Genomic DNA, 14083 nt, shown 5'->3' on the forward strand with positions numbered 1-14083 from the left:
GAGGGCACACGGTAGACGGGGCACGAGCAGCGTACTCGCGCCGACTCGCGCGTTATACGGCAGCGACGTCGGTGTCGGCGTTCCGACTTCCACAATGCGCCTTGTACTCTCCCACACTCAAGGAGTCTCACGCCCTCACATCCTCCCGCTGCACGCCGTGGAACGCCGAGGAGGACCCGAGAGAGGAGAGCGTCCGCGGCCATTTCACCGAGGCGACCTCTGCAACCGACAGACTCGACCAATTCCGCGCCAACGGGCCCCTGGGACCACCGTGAAACGATCGACGTGCCTCCATTGGACACTTTCCGATCGCTGTTGCGTGGAATTCGAAAATTAGCGTACCCGTCGAACACTTTCGAACCGTAGCAAACTATCACCGTGCACCAAAGGGACCCCAATATATCGATAAAACGATAATATTATTGAGGTCGCATGTTTCGCTTGCAGAACTTTTACAAAAACTTAAATATTATGAATTTATAGGAAATTTTATGCTCTTTCGACTGGCGAGAGTCAAATTTAAAATATAATAATAATTTGGGAAATGTTTACTTTTTTTACTGAGGTTCCCATTTTCCATATTAGGCTCATAGTGTTCATAATATGGAATACTATATTTATATTTATATTTGAAAAAATAATCGAGTTAATACGAACAGTTTTAAATTATTTTTTTTGACGCAAATATTTACTCAAACGAGTATATCCATTATACTCCATACATCTGATATGAACAGATCGGTATCTTAAAAACTAGTAGAAGAGATTTTTAAAAAATTCAATTGAAAATCAAGACTACCGTTACACCACTGTATCGTCGAAAAAAATGTTACATTCAATTTCCACATAGTATAACCAATTTGCTATACAATTAGCTCCCCTGCTCCGTTGCCTGTTATTAGCGCAAAAATTACCATGCCAAACCGTGGAATTTGAAAAATTTCAGTTCCCATCGTGGAACAAACTTGCGCTCCACGGTTTCTATCAATTTGCCAACCAGAACTTTGTAAGCAGATAAGAGTAATTTTCCTTTCGATTTAATCGAATAACGCTTGCTCGTCTCGTTAAAGCGTAAACTCTCGATGTAATTACAGAGGCCTCGCGACCGTATTATTTTTCCTTCGCACGCGTGAACATGAACACGAGCACGAGGAAGACACGGTTTCGTGTAAAGCGTAAAAAGGTCCGCAGAAATATACGGAGGTTGTCAAATCGTAACACGAAGTCGCTGCGTCTCGAAGGAACGCGTCGCGTTCGAACAAATTGTCTCATTACCGGCTCGAGGCATCGCCGTTGAATGTAAATCGTCGAGAAGTACCGATGTTTGTTTCTGGCCCCAGCAACAAAACTCGCAATTTAATTACACCCATCGCGCGTCGTCATAATTAACTTCGCGATAGAGCCGAGAAGCATCGGGGAAACGTGCGCCGGCGTGTGCGACAACATTGACATTTTCCGCCAGAGAGAAAAAAAACGGGCCCGGCAACGCTCGTGGCGCGTGAGTTATCCAATCGCCGAGTACATTACAGGCGAGAAAGCACCTGGGAAACCTAACAGTTTCGAAAAGGCCGCGAGTGACCGGAACACGGCTCTCCTTACCGTACAGGTAGCAACAACGTGTGCTGCTTTAGCGCGCCGCTTATCTACGATCTTCGCTCGTTTCGTCCCGAGCCACCAACATACTCCGTTTCATTAATGTTAATAGTCGCCCTCGCGATGCCGTTTCAATGGCCCTTATCATCGTATCCGTTAGATATTTCTTTATTTCCCTAATAAAGGGGCTCGTAACTCCTCGGCAGGTTGCGTCTATGCCTTAATGCAACGCGCGGTCTTTATCAACGAGCCATCCACTCGAGCTTCTCTCGAAAATCGCCTTCCAAGAATTTAATATCCAAAACTAGCGAAAACTCGACGCCTCATACCTAGAATTTCATCACAATTTTCATTTCTTTTCAAACCGAAGCGAGTACATTCCTGATATTAAATGGAATCGAAAAGTCCTCTTGCATTTCGCGATCCAATACTCCGTTCGCGAGATACGGTCCATCGAAGTTCGAGTGACGTCACCTGTGGCACCCTCCGTTCCTGTCGCAGTCAGCTGCCCGCGCTGCGACACACGCGAGAGCACCGGGGCCGTAAAAACTCTAACTGGCCGTATGTCGAAGACGAGGCCTCCCATTGCAAAACGGCAAAGGACTTTTCGGATTCTGTTCGCGCGAGGAACAGCTGTATTTCGTAAGAACGCACAAGAAAGAGGAGTAAATTAAGGGGCTCGAGTTTTTATCGCGTTGGAAAGTGGCATTATTTCGCGTAACGAGCGTCGAACACTCGCGGCGCGATTAGTTTATTAAGGGCATTCCTGACCCCGTACCGCGACCTATACGAATATACGCGTCGGAAAAATCCGTCTAGCATACAGAGAAAGTCTCCCGATGGCTCTGTGAGAAACTGGCCCTGACTGCGCGCCGTCTCGTTGCGCGGAAAAACGCGCTGTCGGACGGCCTACACCCGGGGGACTTTCCTCGACTTGCGCCAACCGCGTCGATTTCATCTTTGCCCGCGGGGCCACCTTACCGTGCACAAACAGTAAATAACGAACGCTAAAAAATAAATACGTTCAAATGTAGGAAAAACGGGAACGGGAGACTTTTTTCCCTCGTCAATGCTTCGACCCCTGATCTTAGGTGTGGGGACCCTTGGAAAATTTTTTTTCGACTGGATTTAAATAACGGTCGATATATGGACCGTTTATTTCGAAAATGGTGTAGGTTCAGTTTTGACCAAAATTAAATGCTCAATTTAGTGTAAACATTTTATTCACAACGAGTTAATATTTAATATCTTAAAAAATTGCTTCGTTCAATTTAAAATTGACCAGTATAGGGAAAGTATAAGGACAGGTGGTGAGGTCAGTGGCTACTGGATTTAAAAAACGGTCGATATATGGACCGTTTATTTCGAAAATGGTGTAGGTTCAGTTTTGACAAAAATTAGATGCTCAATTTAGTGTAAACATTTTATTCACGAGTTAATATTTAATATCTTAAAAAATTGCTTCGTTCAATTTAAAATTGACCAGTATAGGGAAAGTATAAGGACAGGTGGTGAGGTCAGTGGCTACTGGATTTAAAAATCGGTCGATATATGGACCGTTTATTTCGAAAATGGTGTAGGTTCAGTTTTGAAAAAAATTAGATGCTTAATTTAGTGTAAACATTTTATTTACAACGAGTTAATATTTAATATCTTAGAAAATGCTTCGTTCAATTTAAAATTGACCAGTATAAGGAAAGAATAAGGACAGGTGATGAGGTCAGTGGCTAATGGTAGCTACATTTGTTTATAAACTGTAAATTACCCGTGGAATTGTAATTAGATCGAAATCTTCGTTTCTTCGGTGAAAAGTAGCAAAGATTGCACCGTGTCCCCGGTCTTTAACGACGATTGAATTAACACCGTTTCTAAAAATTCTCGAGTCATTGTTTAGTTTTGTATACACGAACGCACGAGAGTCGCTTAAAGCTAAACAAACCGTAGCGCAACAACACGGTTAATTAAAGCGACTCGAAAGTACCAAAATAATATTCGCGTATGATGTTTGCGGCGCAATTAATTACGCAATCGCGTCAACGGCGGAACCTTCGTCGTGAAAACATTTTGGGGCACAATTTGCGACGTTATCAGCGCTCCGAAAATAAGTTTATTGCCGCGCTGATAAATACGTCACCGCGCGCATCGGAGATTAAAAAAGACGTTCGAAGGCGATTGTCTCGCTACCGTTCCGATACGGACCAATTACGTTTGTTAACATAACTCGCCAAACAGAGGGAATCAGACCTCTTTCGCACGCAAATCGCACGTGAATGCGACGATAAGCGTCCGGAATTGCCGGCGGCGAAAAAACCGCTCGGGTCACGAGTGCTCGTGAAATACACGTTCGAAAGAATTTATCAGCCTCCCGAGCGACGTCCATCCGCGTCGCGACGTCTCCGCATCCCCGTCCCTCGTCGACCGTCGCGGCGAAAAGAAAAAAAAAAGTTCGCGATAAAAAATTTTCGTCACGGTTCGCCTTTCACAAAATCTCCAAAAGGCATTAAATGTTATTTGGTATATTAGCTCCGATGGATGAAACGTACCGCGACAGTGGTTAGATAATAGTTCACGTGGACGCGAAACAAAATTATGTTATCGTTTGCTCCGACTTTTACGGAAACTCGAGCCGCGTAAAAAATATTTTTTTCCGTATCGTCCATGTAACGTAACGATAGCGTTTCACACTGGGATGGAAATTTGGCTGTCGACGTGACGCGAATTATGAAAGGTGGCTGGAAAATTAGGTTTAACGATCGGAATTGAAAAATTGACGCACGTTGACCCAGCGTCGAACAATACGTCGTCGCGCGATAAGATAAAGCCCCGGCTCCGTCGAAACGGGCACGGGTGGAATTGAAAAATGGTAAAAAAAAAAGGGAGGAGAAAGGAAGGTTCGTTTTCTGGAATAAAGAACGGGAACGGAACGCTGGACGATGCACGCGCTTCGTTTGAAGTTAATCGCGACGTGGCATCAGTCTGCGCTGGACAGCCCTCATGCGTCTCTCTCGCTCTCGGTCTATTGAAAAACCGTTTATCTGATAGGATGCTTTGTTTTAAAGTGGACCCGTTCATTGTCGAAGCCACGGACCTGCCTCCGCTTCGACGAACGGAAACACGACGGGGGCACACGGGTTTCCGTCCGACGAGCTTTCCTCGATCGGACTGGGATCGTCCTTCGCGTTGGACAACCTCGTTTCCCATCCAACGATTAAAAATTTTCATGCTTCCAGTCGTATATACAGAGTAGATTCAGTATAAGTAATAACTTTTATCATCGTCATCAAACCGAGGAATGGTAAATGAAATTATCGTCATTGTTCCACCAACCCTCCATTATTACGTACAGATAGATTTTAGTAAAATTAAAACTGTTGAAAACTATTAATATTAATTGGTAGTGCGAAAGAGAATATCTCTGTTTCGTTTAACACTTTGACTGCCACATCATCCACATATGGGTGACAGGATTTTGTACTATGAAACTAGAATTATTAATTCTCAGGATGAAATGTTAAAATTTGAATAAGACAAATTTTGAGTTGTGTAGTTTACAATTGTCTGAAATAAAAGTTCTGGTCCCGTAAGAAATTGTACAGTTTTGGTCTGGTAATCAATGCGTTGATCGACGTGATTTTCAATTTTTTGAAGGAAGTGGCGCTCGTTTTGGACCGAGCGGAGTCGAAAGACAGTTAGGTGGCGGTCGACTATCATAAACAATGTGTAATGGGCTGCACGGTACAGCCATATTAGCAATGCAAAGATTTTATCGCCCGTCAAGGATGATCCTCCTTCTAATAGGGTCTGTGAGTTATACATTCTGTGGCTAGCAACTTGACTGCGAAGTGATAATTTGATTCATCGGCTGTGTTGGGCAGATTGAACACCGGTGTAACACACCGTCACGGTATAACAAAGCAAGCAAAGCTTTTCTCGATTGCTATGCAACGACCCTGTTTCTAACAGGATACTTTGCGCCGAACATACTTGCTACGTAGAGTGGTTTCAGAGTGGAGTGAAAATTTGATTTATCGAGGAGAGTCGCGCGGTATGAACGTAAAATCGTGTAAAGTCACGATGTAAGTTTTAAACGGTGTGCGCGGGTACACTGCACGGCGGACCGCGTAACAAAGGTGAGTAAAAGTACCAAAGACAACAGAAGGTCGTATGCTAAATAGTGTCTATTAAATGAGAAGATTCAACGTTCGTCATTTCGTGCGATCCTCTTTATGGTAAACGAGTTCGATCGTCCAATTATATTACACTTTAATAAATACATGTATTACGAGACCTCTTTTTTCTTCGAATCGCGTAAGAATTTTAAATAAATCCAGAGTCGTTGGAATGATAATGTCAGAGAACTTTCGTTTGTCAATTTTAGAAATGCAAATTAAGATTCGTTATCAATGCGTTCTGTTTGCACGACTGGCGATATTCGCTGATCAAATACCGCGATGAATTTGCACCGAACATTAGTTTTACATAAAACGGAGGTGGATACGTGAACGATCGTTTTACGAGAGGTTTCTAATTTTTCTTCCTGGTGGGTATTGTTCTAGGATTCTTGGAAATTAGCCTGCGAGGACTAACGGTCGATGTGACCTATAGCCCTCTGCTACCTTCTGCCGGCATGTGCGGGCTTCTGCCTGCCTCTGCTGGCCCCTGCTGACCACTGCTGACCACTCCTGATACTTCTGACAACGTATAACGATTACTACTGATTACTGCCAGCCTCTCCCAGCCTCTGTTGGCCTCTCCTGACCTCTTATATTTCTGACAACGTATAACGATTACTACTGACTTCTGCCAACCTCCGCTGGCCTCTGCTGACCATTGCTGATCTCTACATGCTTTTACTGGTGGCTAACTTGAGTTAGCAGGTAATGTCATAAAACTGTTTTACATAGTTATACCCCTTTTTACCTGAAGTATAAGGTATATGTACTTTTGAATTTTCCTACAGTCCTCCGCTAGCCTCTGCTGACCGCTGCTGACCACTCCTGATACTTCTGACAACGTATAACGATTACTATGGGCTACTGCCAACGTCTCCCGGCCTCTACTGGCATCTGCTGGCCTCTGCTGACCACCGCTTATATTTCTGACAACGTCTAACGATTACTACTGAAGTCTGCCTGCCTCTGCCGGCCTCTGCTGACCGCTGCTGACCATTCCTCATACTTCTAACAACGTATAACGATTACAACTTGCTATTGCTTGCCCCTGCTGGACTCTGCTTGCCTCCGCTGACCACTGCTGACCACCACCGATGCTTCTGACAACGTGTGACGATTACTACATGTTACTGCTTGCCCCTGCTGGTCTCTGCTTGCCTCTGCAAGCCTCTGCTGTCCCCTGCTGACCCCTGCTGACCACTACTGACCACTGCTGATCATTGTTGACAACTTCTGATATGATGTATATGTATTAAAGCTTTGTATAATGTAAATCTATGGCAATAAATGATATAATTTAACAGAATTCTATGTGTTTTCATCATTTTTGCCTTTCTTTTCCTCTCCAAATCATTGCCTTAGTTTTAAGAGACCGTTTTCCCGGTTAAAATTGGATTCCCAAAGTGTCCAGCTCTCGTACTTGCTGCCAAAATCAAAAATTAAAAGTCCTGAAACGATTGGAAAGTCCTGAAACAGCTGGAAAGTCCTGAAACAGCTGGAAAGTCCTGGAACAGCTGGAAAGTCCTGAAACAGCTGGAGAGCCCTGAAACAACTTGGAATTTTGGAAATCCCGAATCAGTTGGAAGTCCTGAAACAGTTGGAAAGTCCTGAAACAGTTTGAAAGCCCTGAAACAGCTGGAAAGTCCTGAAACAACTTGGAATTTTGGAAATCCCGAATCAGTTGGAAGTCCTGAAACAGTTGGAAAGTCCTGAAACAGTTTGAAAGCCCTGAAACAGCTGGAAAGTCCTGAAACAACTTGGAAAGTCCTGAAACAGCTGGAAAGACCTGAAACAACTTGGAATTTTTGAAATCTCGAACCAGCTGGAAGTCCTGAAACAGCTGGAAACCCTGAAACAGTTGGAAAGTCCTGAAACAGCTGGAAAGTCCTGAAACAACTGGGAAGTCTTGGAATATCTTGAAAATTTCTTGGAAACGCCGAAAATTCTTGAAAACCCTGAATTTTTAGCAAAGTTCTGAGTTTCAGGACTTCCTAGTGGGTTCAGGGAAACTAAGGAGTTGCAGAGAGTCTTATAACTAAGGTAATGATTTGGAGAGGAAGAGGAAGGTAAAAAATGATGAGAACACATAGAATTCTTTGTCATTATATCATTTATTGTCATAGATTTACATTATACAATGTTTTAATACATATATATCATGACAGAAGTTGTTAACAAGGGTCAGCAGTGGTCAGTAGTGGTCAGCAGGGGTCAGCAGGGGTCAGCAGGGGTCAGCAGGGGTCAGCAGGGGTCAGCAGGGGACAGCAGAGGCTTGCAGAGGCAAGCAGAGACCAGCAGGGGCAAGCAGCAACATGTAGTAATCGTCACACGTTGTGGGAAGCATCGGTGGTGGTCAGCAGTGGTCAGCAGAGGCTGCGAGAGGCACGCAGAGGCCAGTAGTAATGGTCATACGTTGCCAGATATATCAGAAGTGATATCTGAAATGATATACATATGTACGCTCATACATAGGAATAATAAAAAAGAATTTCTTTTTATTCAATAGTTAAAATATGGTCAGGGGGTCTTAAAACGTGTATTTCCGTAAGAAAAATTTCACAAAATTTTGTTTCACTATAGCACCTTGCTTATGCCCGTCTACATAGGTCGGAAAGTAAAAATACTTGGGCAGTCGAGACTTAGAATCATGTACAGTGGACGTGAGGTCGAATTTTAGTTGTTCAAGAGCGAGAAGGCAAATGTGAACCTTTCTCTCTCGACTCCCACGAGGCGGTACGAAATTACTTCGGGCAGCTTCGGGGAATCGAGAAAGAGGGCATGCGTCAGTTTGCCTTTGTCGACTTTCTGAAACTCCACGAGCTCACGTACGCGTGATCTGGCATGTGTGAGTAGGGCACCGTAGATGCTTTTCTGGCACCTCTGACCCATAGTCGAGCCTAGGATCACACGATGTCCGGCTGTCCGAGATTCCCAGTTTACGACGCCTCTCAGGTAAGAAAACGACGTCCAATGTGGGCCCATCGTGGACCCACGCAGACCTAACTTACGTCGAAACAATGCTAAACTTGCCTTCCCAATAGCCACGCGATCTTTGAACCTTTTGACCGACCAGACTCGATTCCATAAAGTGGACAGAGAAACTCCAACCGAGATCTCCCTGAGATATATACACAGAGAAACTTCGTCCACTTGCTATAAATCTCATCAACTAGTGCTACAACCAAGTTTCAATTTTAACTTGGAGCTAAAATATATACAACATCCTATGTCAATGCTCTCTCGCATGGTCCACTAATCTTCCCACAAAATAATCTTTGCAATAAATATAATTTCACCAGAGAAATCTCACCACCCAGTGCAACAAGTTTCAATTTTGACGTAGAGCGAAAATGTACATAAACTTCTACGACAATGTTCTCTCACATGGTCCAACTATTGGTTTACTAATCTTTCCACAAAATAATCTTTGCAATAAATGTAATTTCATCAGAGAAATCTCACCACCCAGTGCAACAAGTTTCAATTTTGACGTAGAGCTAAAATGTACATAAACTTCTACGACAATGTTCTCTCACATGGTCCAACTATTGGTTTACTAATCTTCCCACAAAATAATCTTTGCAATAAATATAATTTCACCAGAGAAATCTCACCACCCAGTGCAACAAGTTTCAATTTTGACGTAGAGCTAAAATGTACATAAACGTCCACTACAATGTTCTTTTGCCCCACTGTTGTTGCATGTACCATGCCCACAAAATTATTTCAACAACATCTCAGCGAGTAAATCTCGCCAAAATGTTTGCCCGTCCAAGAATTCGTGCAATTTGCTTCGACACAATTGAATCTTCGTCCGTCGTGGAAAAGAAGAGGAATAAGAGAGCGCCTCGGTACGTGTCGCGAAAGGAAATTCATAAAACTCAACTAGACGGCGAGTTACTCGGGGGAAACCCCGGAGCCGCGTCCTTAAGCCGGGGCGTCCTTAGCGTCGATTATCCTTCGCGGGGATCCCCTTCCTTATTATTCCGCGGCGGACTCCGCCGTCCGTACTTTTTTTCTCCGGTTCTCCGCGGGCCGAGCTTCCGTTTTATATACGGTGGTACCTATGTACCGACGGCCCCGACGATGTATTTCACGATCAACCACCTGTGGATGACTATGCTAATTACCCCGGGCGTAACGTCGTAATAGGAAGTAATCGACGCCGCCGAGGGGAGACGGAAGCGACTATTATTTTTCAGCGCAAGAAGAAGGGCGACCGGAGATCGTTCCTCCTCAGAAAGTACAACTTATTTTAAAACTAATTCCACCGAACAGAAACGTCTGCTCGACATATTTAATGCGTGTACACGGTTCGTCATATTTAAATATGGCAGGCTGGGTAAAATATTGATATGATAGAATTTTTTTGTTTAGTCTTTCCCTAGACCTTGTCGCGATATTCTGTGTATTTTTCCAATTAATAAACTATATATATTTTACTATAAAAATTCCACGTTTTTTACTCCAAAATCCTACAACAAATAATAGAAGAGATGATGCATCGACTTGGGTAGTGACAGAGATTGTTGGTGACTTGGAAAGTGACTAAATGCAAGAGGGGAATTTTTAAATCCTTCGTGTATAATCTTGTAATCATTTTTTATCTATAAAATCATCTAAAATCAACGTGAAATATAGCCAAGTCTAGAGAGTTGGATATGTATAGTTCGAAGCATTGTATAGTTTGATAATTTGAACTTTAGTACGAGGTATATATACTCGTTGCACTTGTCAGATACAGATAGAGTTATACCTTGAAGCATCAAGTAGTGACTAATGAAACCAGACAATATAAACACTACGTAATCTAATAATTTATTTGCATAAACATCCGTACGACGATTCTCATTCAGGTGGAGGAATAGTCATATCCTGTCGAACGAAAGTAACAGTTGTGACAGAGGGGGGCTGTTGTACAACGAAGGTCAATGCGTGGCCTGACAACGTAATCGTCGCAAAATTGCGATCGCCGAACACCGATTCGAGCGATTTTTTGTGACCATCGTCCGGCAGAACACGATCATCAAGCTCTCATGTGTAGTTTTGTCCGGTCGTTTGAAAGTGGAATGACAGTTTGATGCGAGTAGTGTGTTGAGTAGCATGAACTAATGCCTCCGGCGCAGATAAAGAGCCCCGGTTTCCTCTCCTCTCTCGTTCCCCGACAAACGAAAACGCGGCGAAGAAATCCCGGCCCGTGTATTCGCCGCGAGATACTGCGCGCAAATATCGTAAAGATAAGGCCCGCAGGCCGGGAGTAGAACGACGACCAAGAATGGAACAGAGATCAAGAGAGAGAGAGAGAGACGCGAGAAGGTATATCGCTCTGGAAAAACGAAACGGTGCATTTTTTTTTAAAAACCGCGAGAGAGTTCGTTCTCCGGCCTCGTTTCGATCTACGGGAGTTTTTTCTACCCTACGTGTCTTTCACCCCGGACGGGATTTTTTGCTCTTTTCGGGGTGAAATCGAGAATCGTTCGACGATCTCGCTCTCTCCTTGTTGATTTTCAATTGAAACCAGAGATTCGATCAAATATTAGGGCCGCGGAAACAGTTAGGTTTTCATGGGAACGCCGGGGGATTCGTCCCGGTTTCGGGCTGAAAATTTTTTTCACTGGACCTTGCACCGGGAAAACTCGCCCCGGACTAACGGGGCATCGAAACGTCGAGCCTTGGAACCGGAAATTCGGACACTGAAATTGATGCTGCGTGGCGGGATAGTGGACTCGTTTGTAGGTTGATTCAAGAACGTGTATATGGAAATAGGTAGTCCGTTGAGCACTTGCGAGAGAGTTAAGAGTGTGGCCCTCTGTCGACGAGTGCAAGAAGCGTCGAAATTTCCAAGGAATATACTTGGAGATATATTTTGAACTCTAAAGAATTTTGGTTGCCCCCACAGACGTTTTCTTCTGTCTATATTTATTTACAGGATCTTGAAATTTATTTCTGTAGACCTTGGTTCTCAAAGAACGTGTTATTTTGTAATTTTTATCGTCGATAAAGGACCAAGGTCCACAGAAATGAGTTTCAAAATCTTGTAAATATCGTCGACAAAAATTACAAAATGAGGACCAAGGTCCAAGGAAATTAATTTCAGAATCCTGTAAGTAAATACAGATAGAAGAGAGCGTTTGATCACGTGAAAAATTGTTCAGAGTGCAAAAAGATGGCCAAGTCCAGTTATCGGGGAAGGATCGAGGGGGCAAGTGGTATTTACGTAGCCTGGTCGCCGGGCGAGGCGGATCTATTAAACGTGAAAGGATTTCCGGACGGTCGTCGGGGACGCGAGAAAAAGATGGTCGGTGCGGTTCCGCGTGGACAAAACGGTCCATTCAGGCTGGCACAACATCCTGCCCCGTAGCTGCGAGGTCGAGTCGTGACCTTATTCCGAGGACACGTCACGGGGATAGCCCCGGCGAGCCTGCCCATGACAAATTACGGATCGTTTCACGCCTGTAACGTGCCTCCTCACGCGTCGAGGATGAACTCGGCCGTTGGGTCCACGGCACAGTAAGAAGAGGCGTTCGGGGGTGGATTTTTACCGGATCCGCGACAAAGAAAGCCTTAACGTCCCGGGGACAGTCGTGGCACCAATAATGCCTTTCGGGATTAGGATCCGTAAAAGTGTGGACCACCCAAAAAAAAAGAAAAGAAAAGAAAAACGAATAGAATAGCGAAGGAGGAGGGAAATCGCGCGTGCAATCGTCGGGATTATTCCCACCCGTAGCGTGGATATAACAAACTCACTGGTAGACTGCCTTTCCAAAATATTAAACACCGGAGAATTCAGAAAAAAAATTGTATCGAAAACATATTATTTTTGACACTATGATGAGCTCAAATTGAATTACTGTTTATCTTAAGCTCTAAAACGATGATAGGTAAACGTTCAGAAAAGTCACCTAATCCATCGTGTTCCTAATGCTCGAGCAATGCAACGTGTAATATGGATATTTCTATACATCTCAAGCTCCAAAATAATGATAGGTAAATCTTCTTAAAAAATGTTCAGAGAAGCTAATGCTCGAGGAATTCTCCACTATACGTGAGAAAATAATCCAACAACAATTCAAGAATAATATGAAAGTTTCCAAGTGCTATGCGGGTCCATCTTGGTGTATGTCAGAAGTATGGTAAAAGGGGATTAAAAAACATTTTTCCTGGCCTCTGGTTTTTCTCTAGGTTGTTGTGCGGCGAGCAGGGCGTTGCCCCGGCGTCCAGGAGCGTGTTTCGCAAATTTCGTTGCGCGAAACGTTTCGCAGGTACGCGGCTCACGGCGGATCGACGAGGCAAACCGGAGGGTCGGAGAGCATCGTGGTCAGGGATTTTACCTGACTTTCACTTAACACTCTCCTCGCGGGCCCTTGTGACTCCTAGACGCGATGCATTGTGAGTCCGTCATTCCATTATGCGGCTCTGCACGCTCCTACACGTACAGCGCGCATCGAAAGTGCATCCGCTGAAAACGATTTCTAATCGGTCGATTCGCGCACGCGATCCCGCGCGAGAACGATGCTCGCGAGAAACGACGTGGCTCGAATTCGATCGCCAAAATTAATTTCACACACCTTCGTCATGGAAATTGAGAAAGATTTTTATACAAATATGTGATAAATTCGAGCATTCTCGCTTTGGATAATTTATTTTAATTTTTGTTGACTATTAGTGATTGCTCTTGGATAAATACTATGATCGTGATTGTTACTTCTTTCTTGTCTAAAAACTATGCAATTTTCAATTATACAAGATAGGTTTGTAAATACAATGTGGGCTTCAGAGTTGTCAACTTGATAATATAATTAGCTAAGAATGATCGAATAAGAAAATTGAGCATCGACCTAAACCTTATGTACCAAAGTTAATTACTAAAGGGTCTAGTATCTATTTTCTCCGATTCGATCTGTTATTAATTAAATGGTGAGACTGCCGTTTTAAATAATGCAAATACTCGGTTCGAAAACGTTTACCATCGTGGCTCGAATAATATTTTAACGCGATCCGCGGAAGATTCTAAAATTGTTTGAAAAGGACCCCGCAAAGAGGGTCGAGACGTTTAATACGATTCCGTGCTCGAAAGACTCGCTAGAGAAGCCTTGATTGTTCTTGCCAATCTTTGAATAGTCCGGCTGGTAATTCCTCGAATACTTCCACCCAGTGCTCAACCGTGTCGTTTCGCACCTTTTTCCCTCAATCTCTTTCCCCCCTCTTCGGCCGCGTTTATTCTTTGTAACTGCATGTAAAGTCAAGGTAACCCAGTTTCTTCTGACAAAGTGGTAAAAAAAAAAAAAAAAAGGCCCGAGTATTTCTCGTATCTGTTT

The sequence above is a fragment of the Colletes gigas genome, unplaced genomic scaffold, assembly GCF_013123115.1.
Source record: "Colletes gigas isolate AHSC1104 unplaced genomic scaffold, ASM1312311v1 Colletes_gigas_Sc00002, whole genome shotgun sequence".
Lineage (NCBI taxonomy): Eukaryota > Metazoa > Arthropoda > Insecta > Hymenoptera > Colletidae > Colletes > Colletes gigas.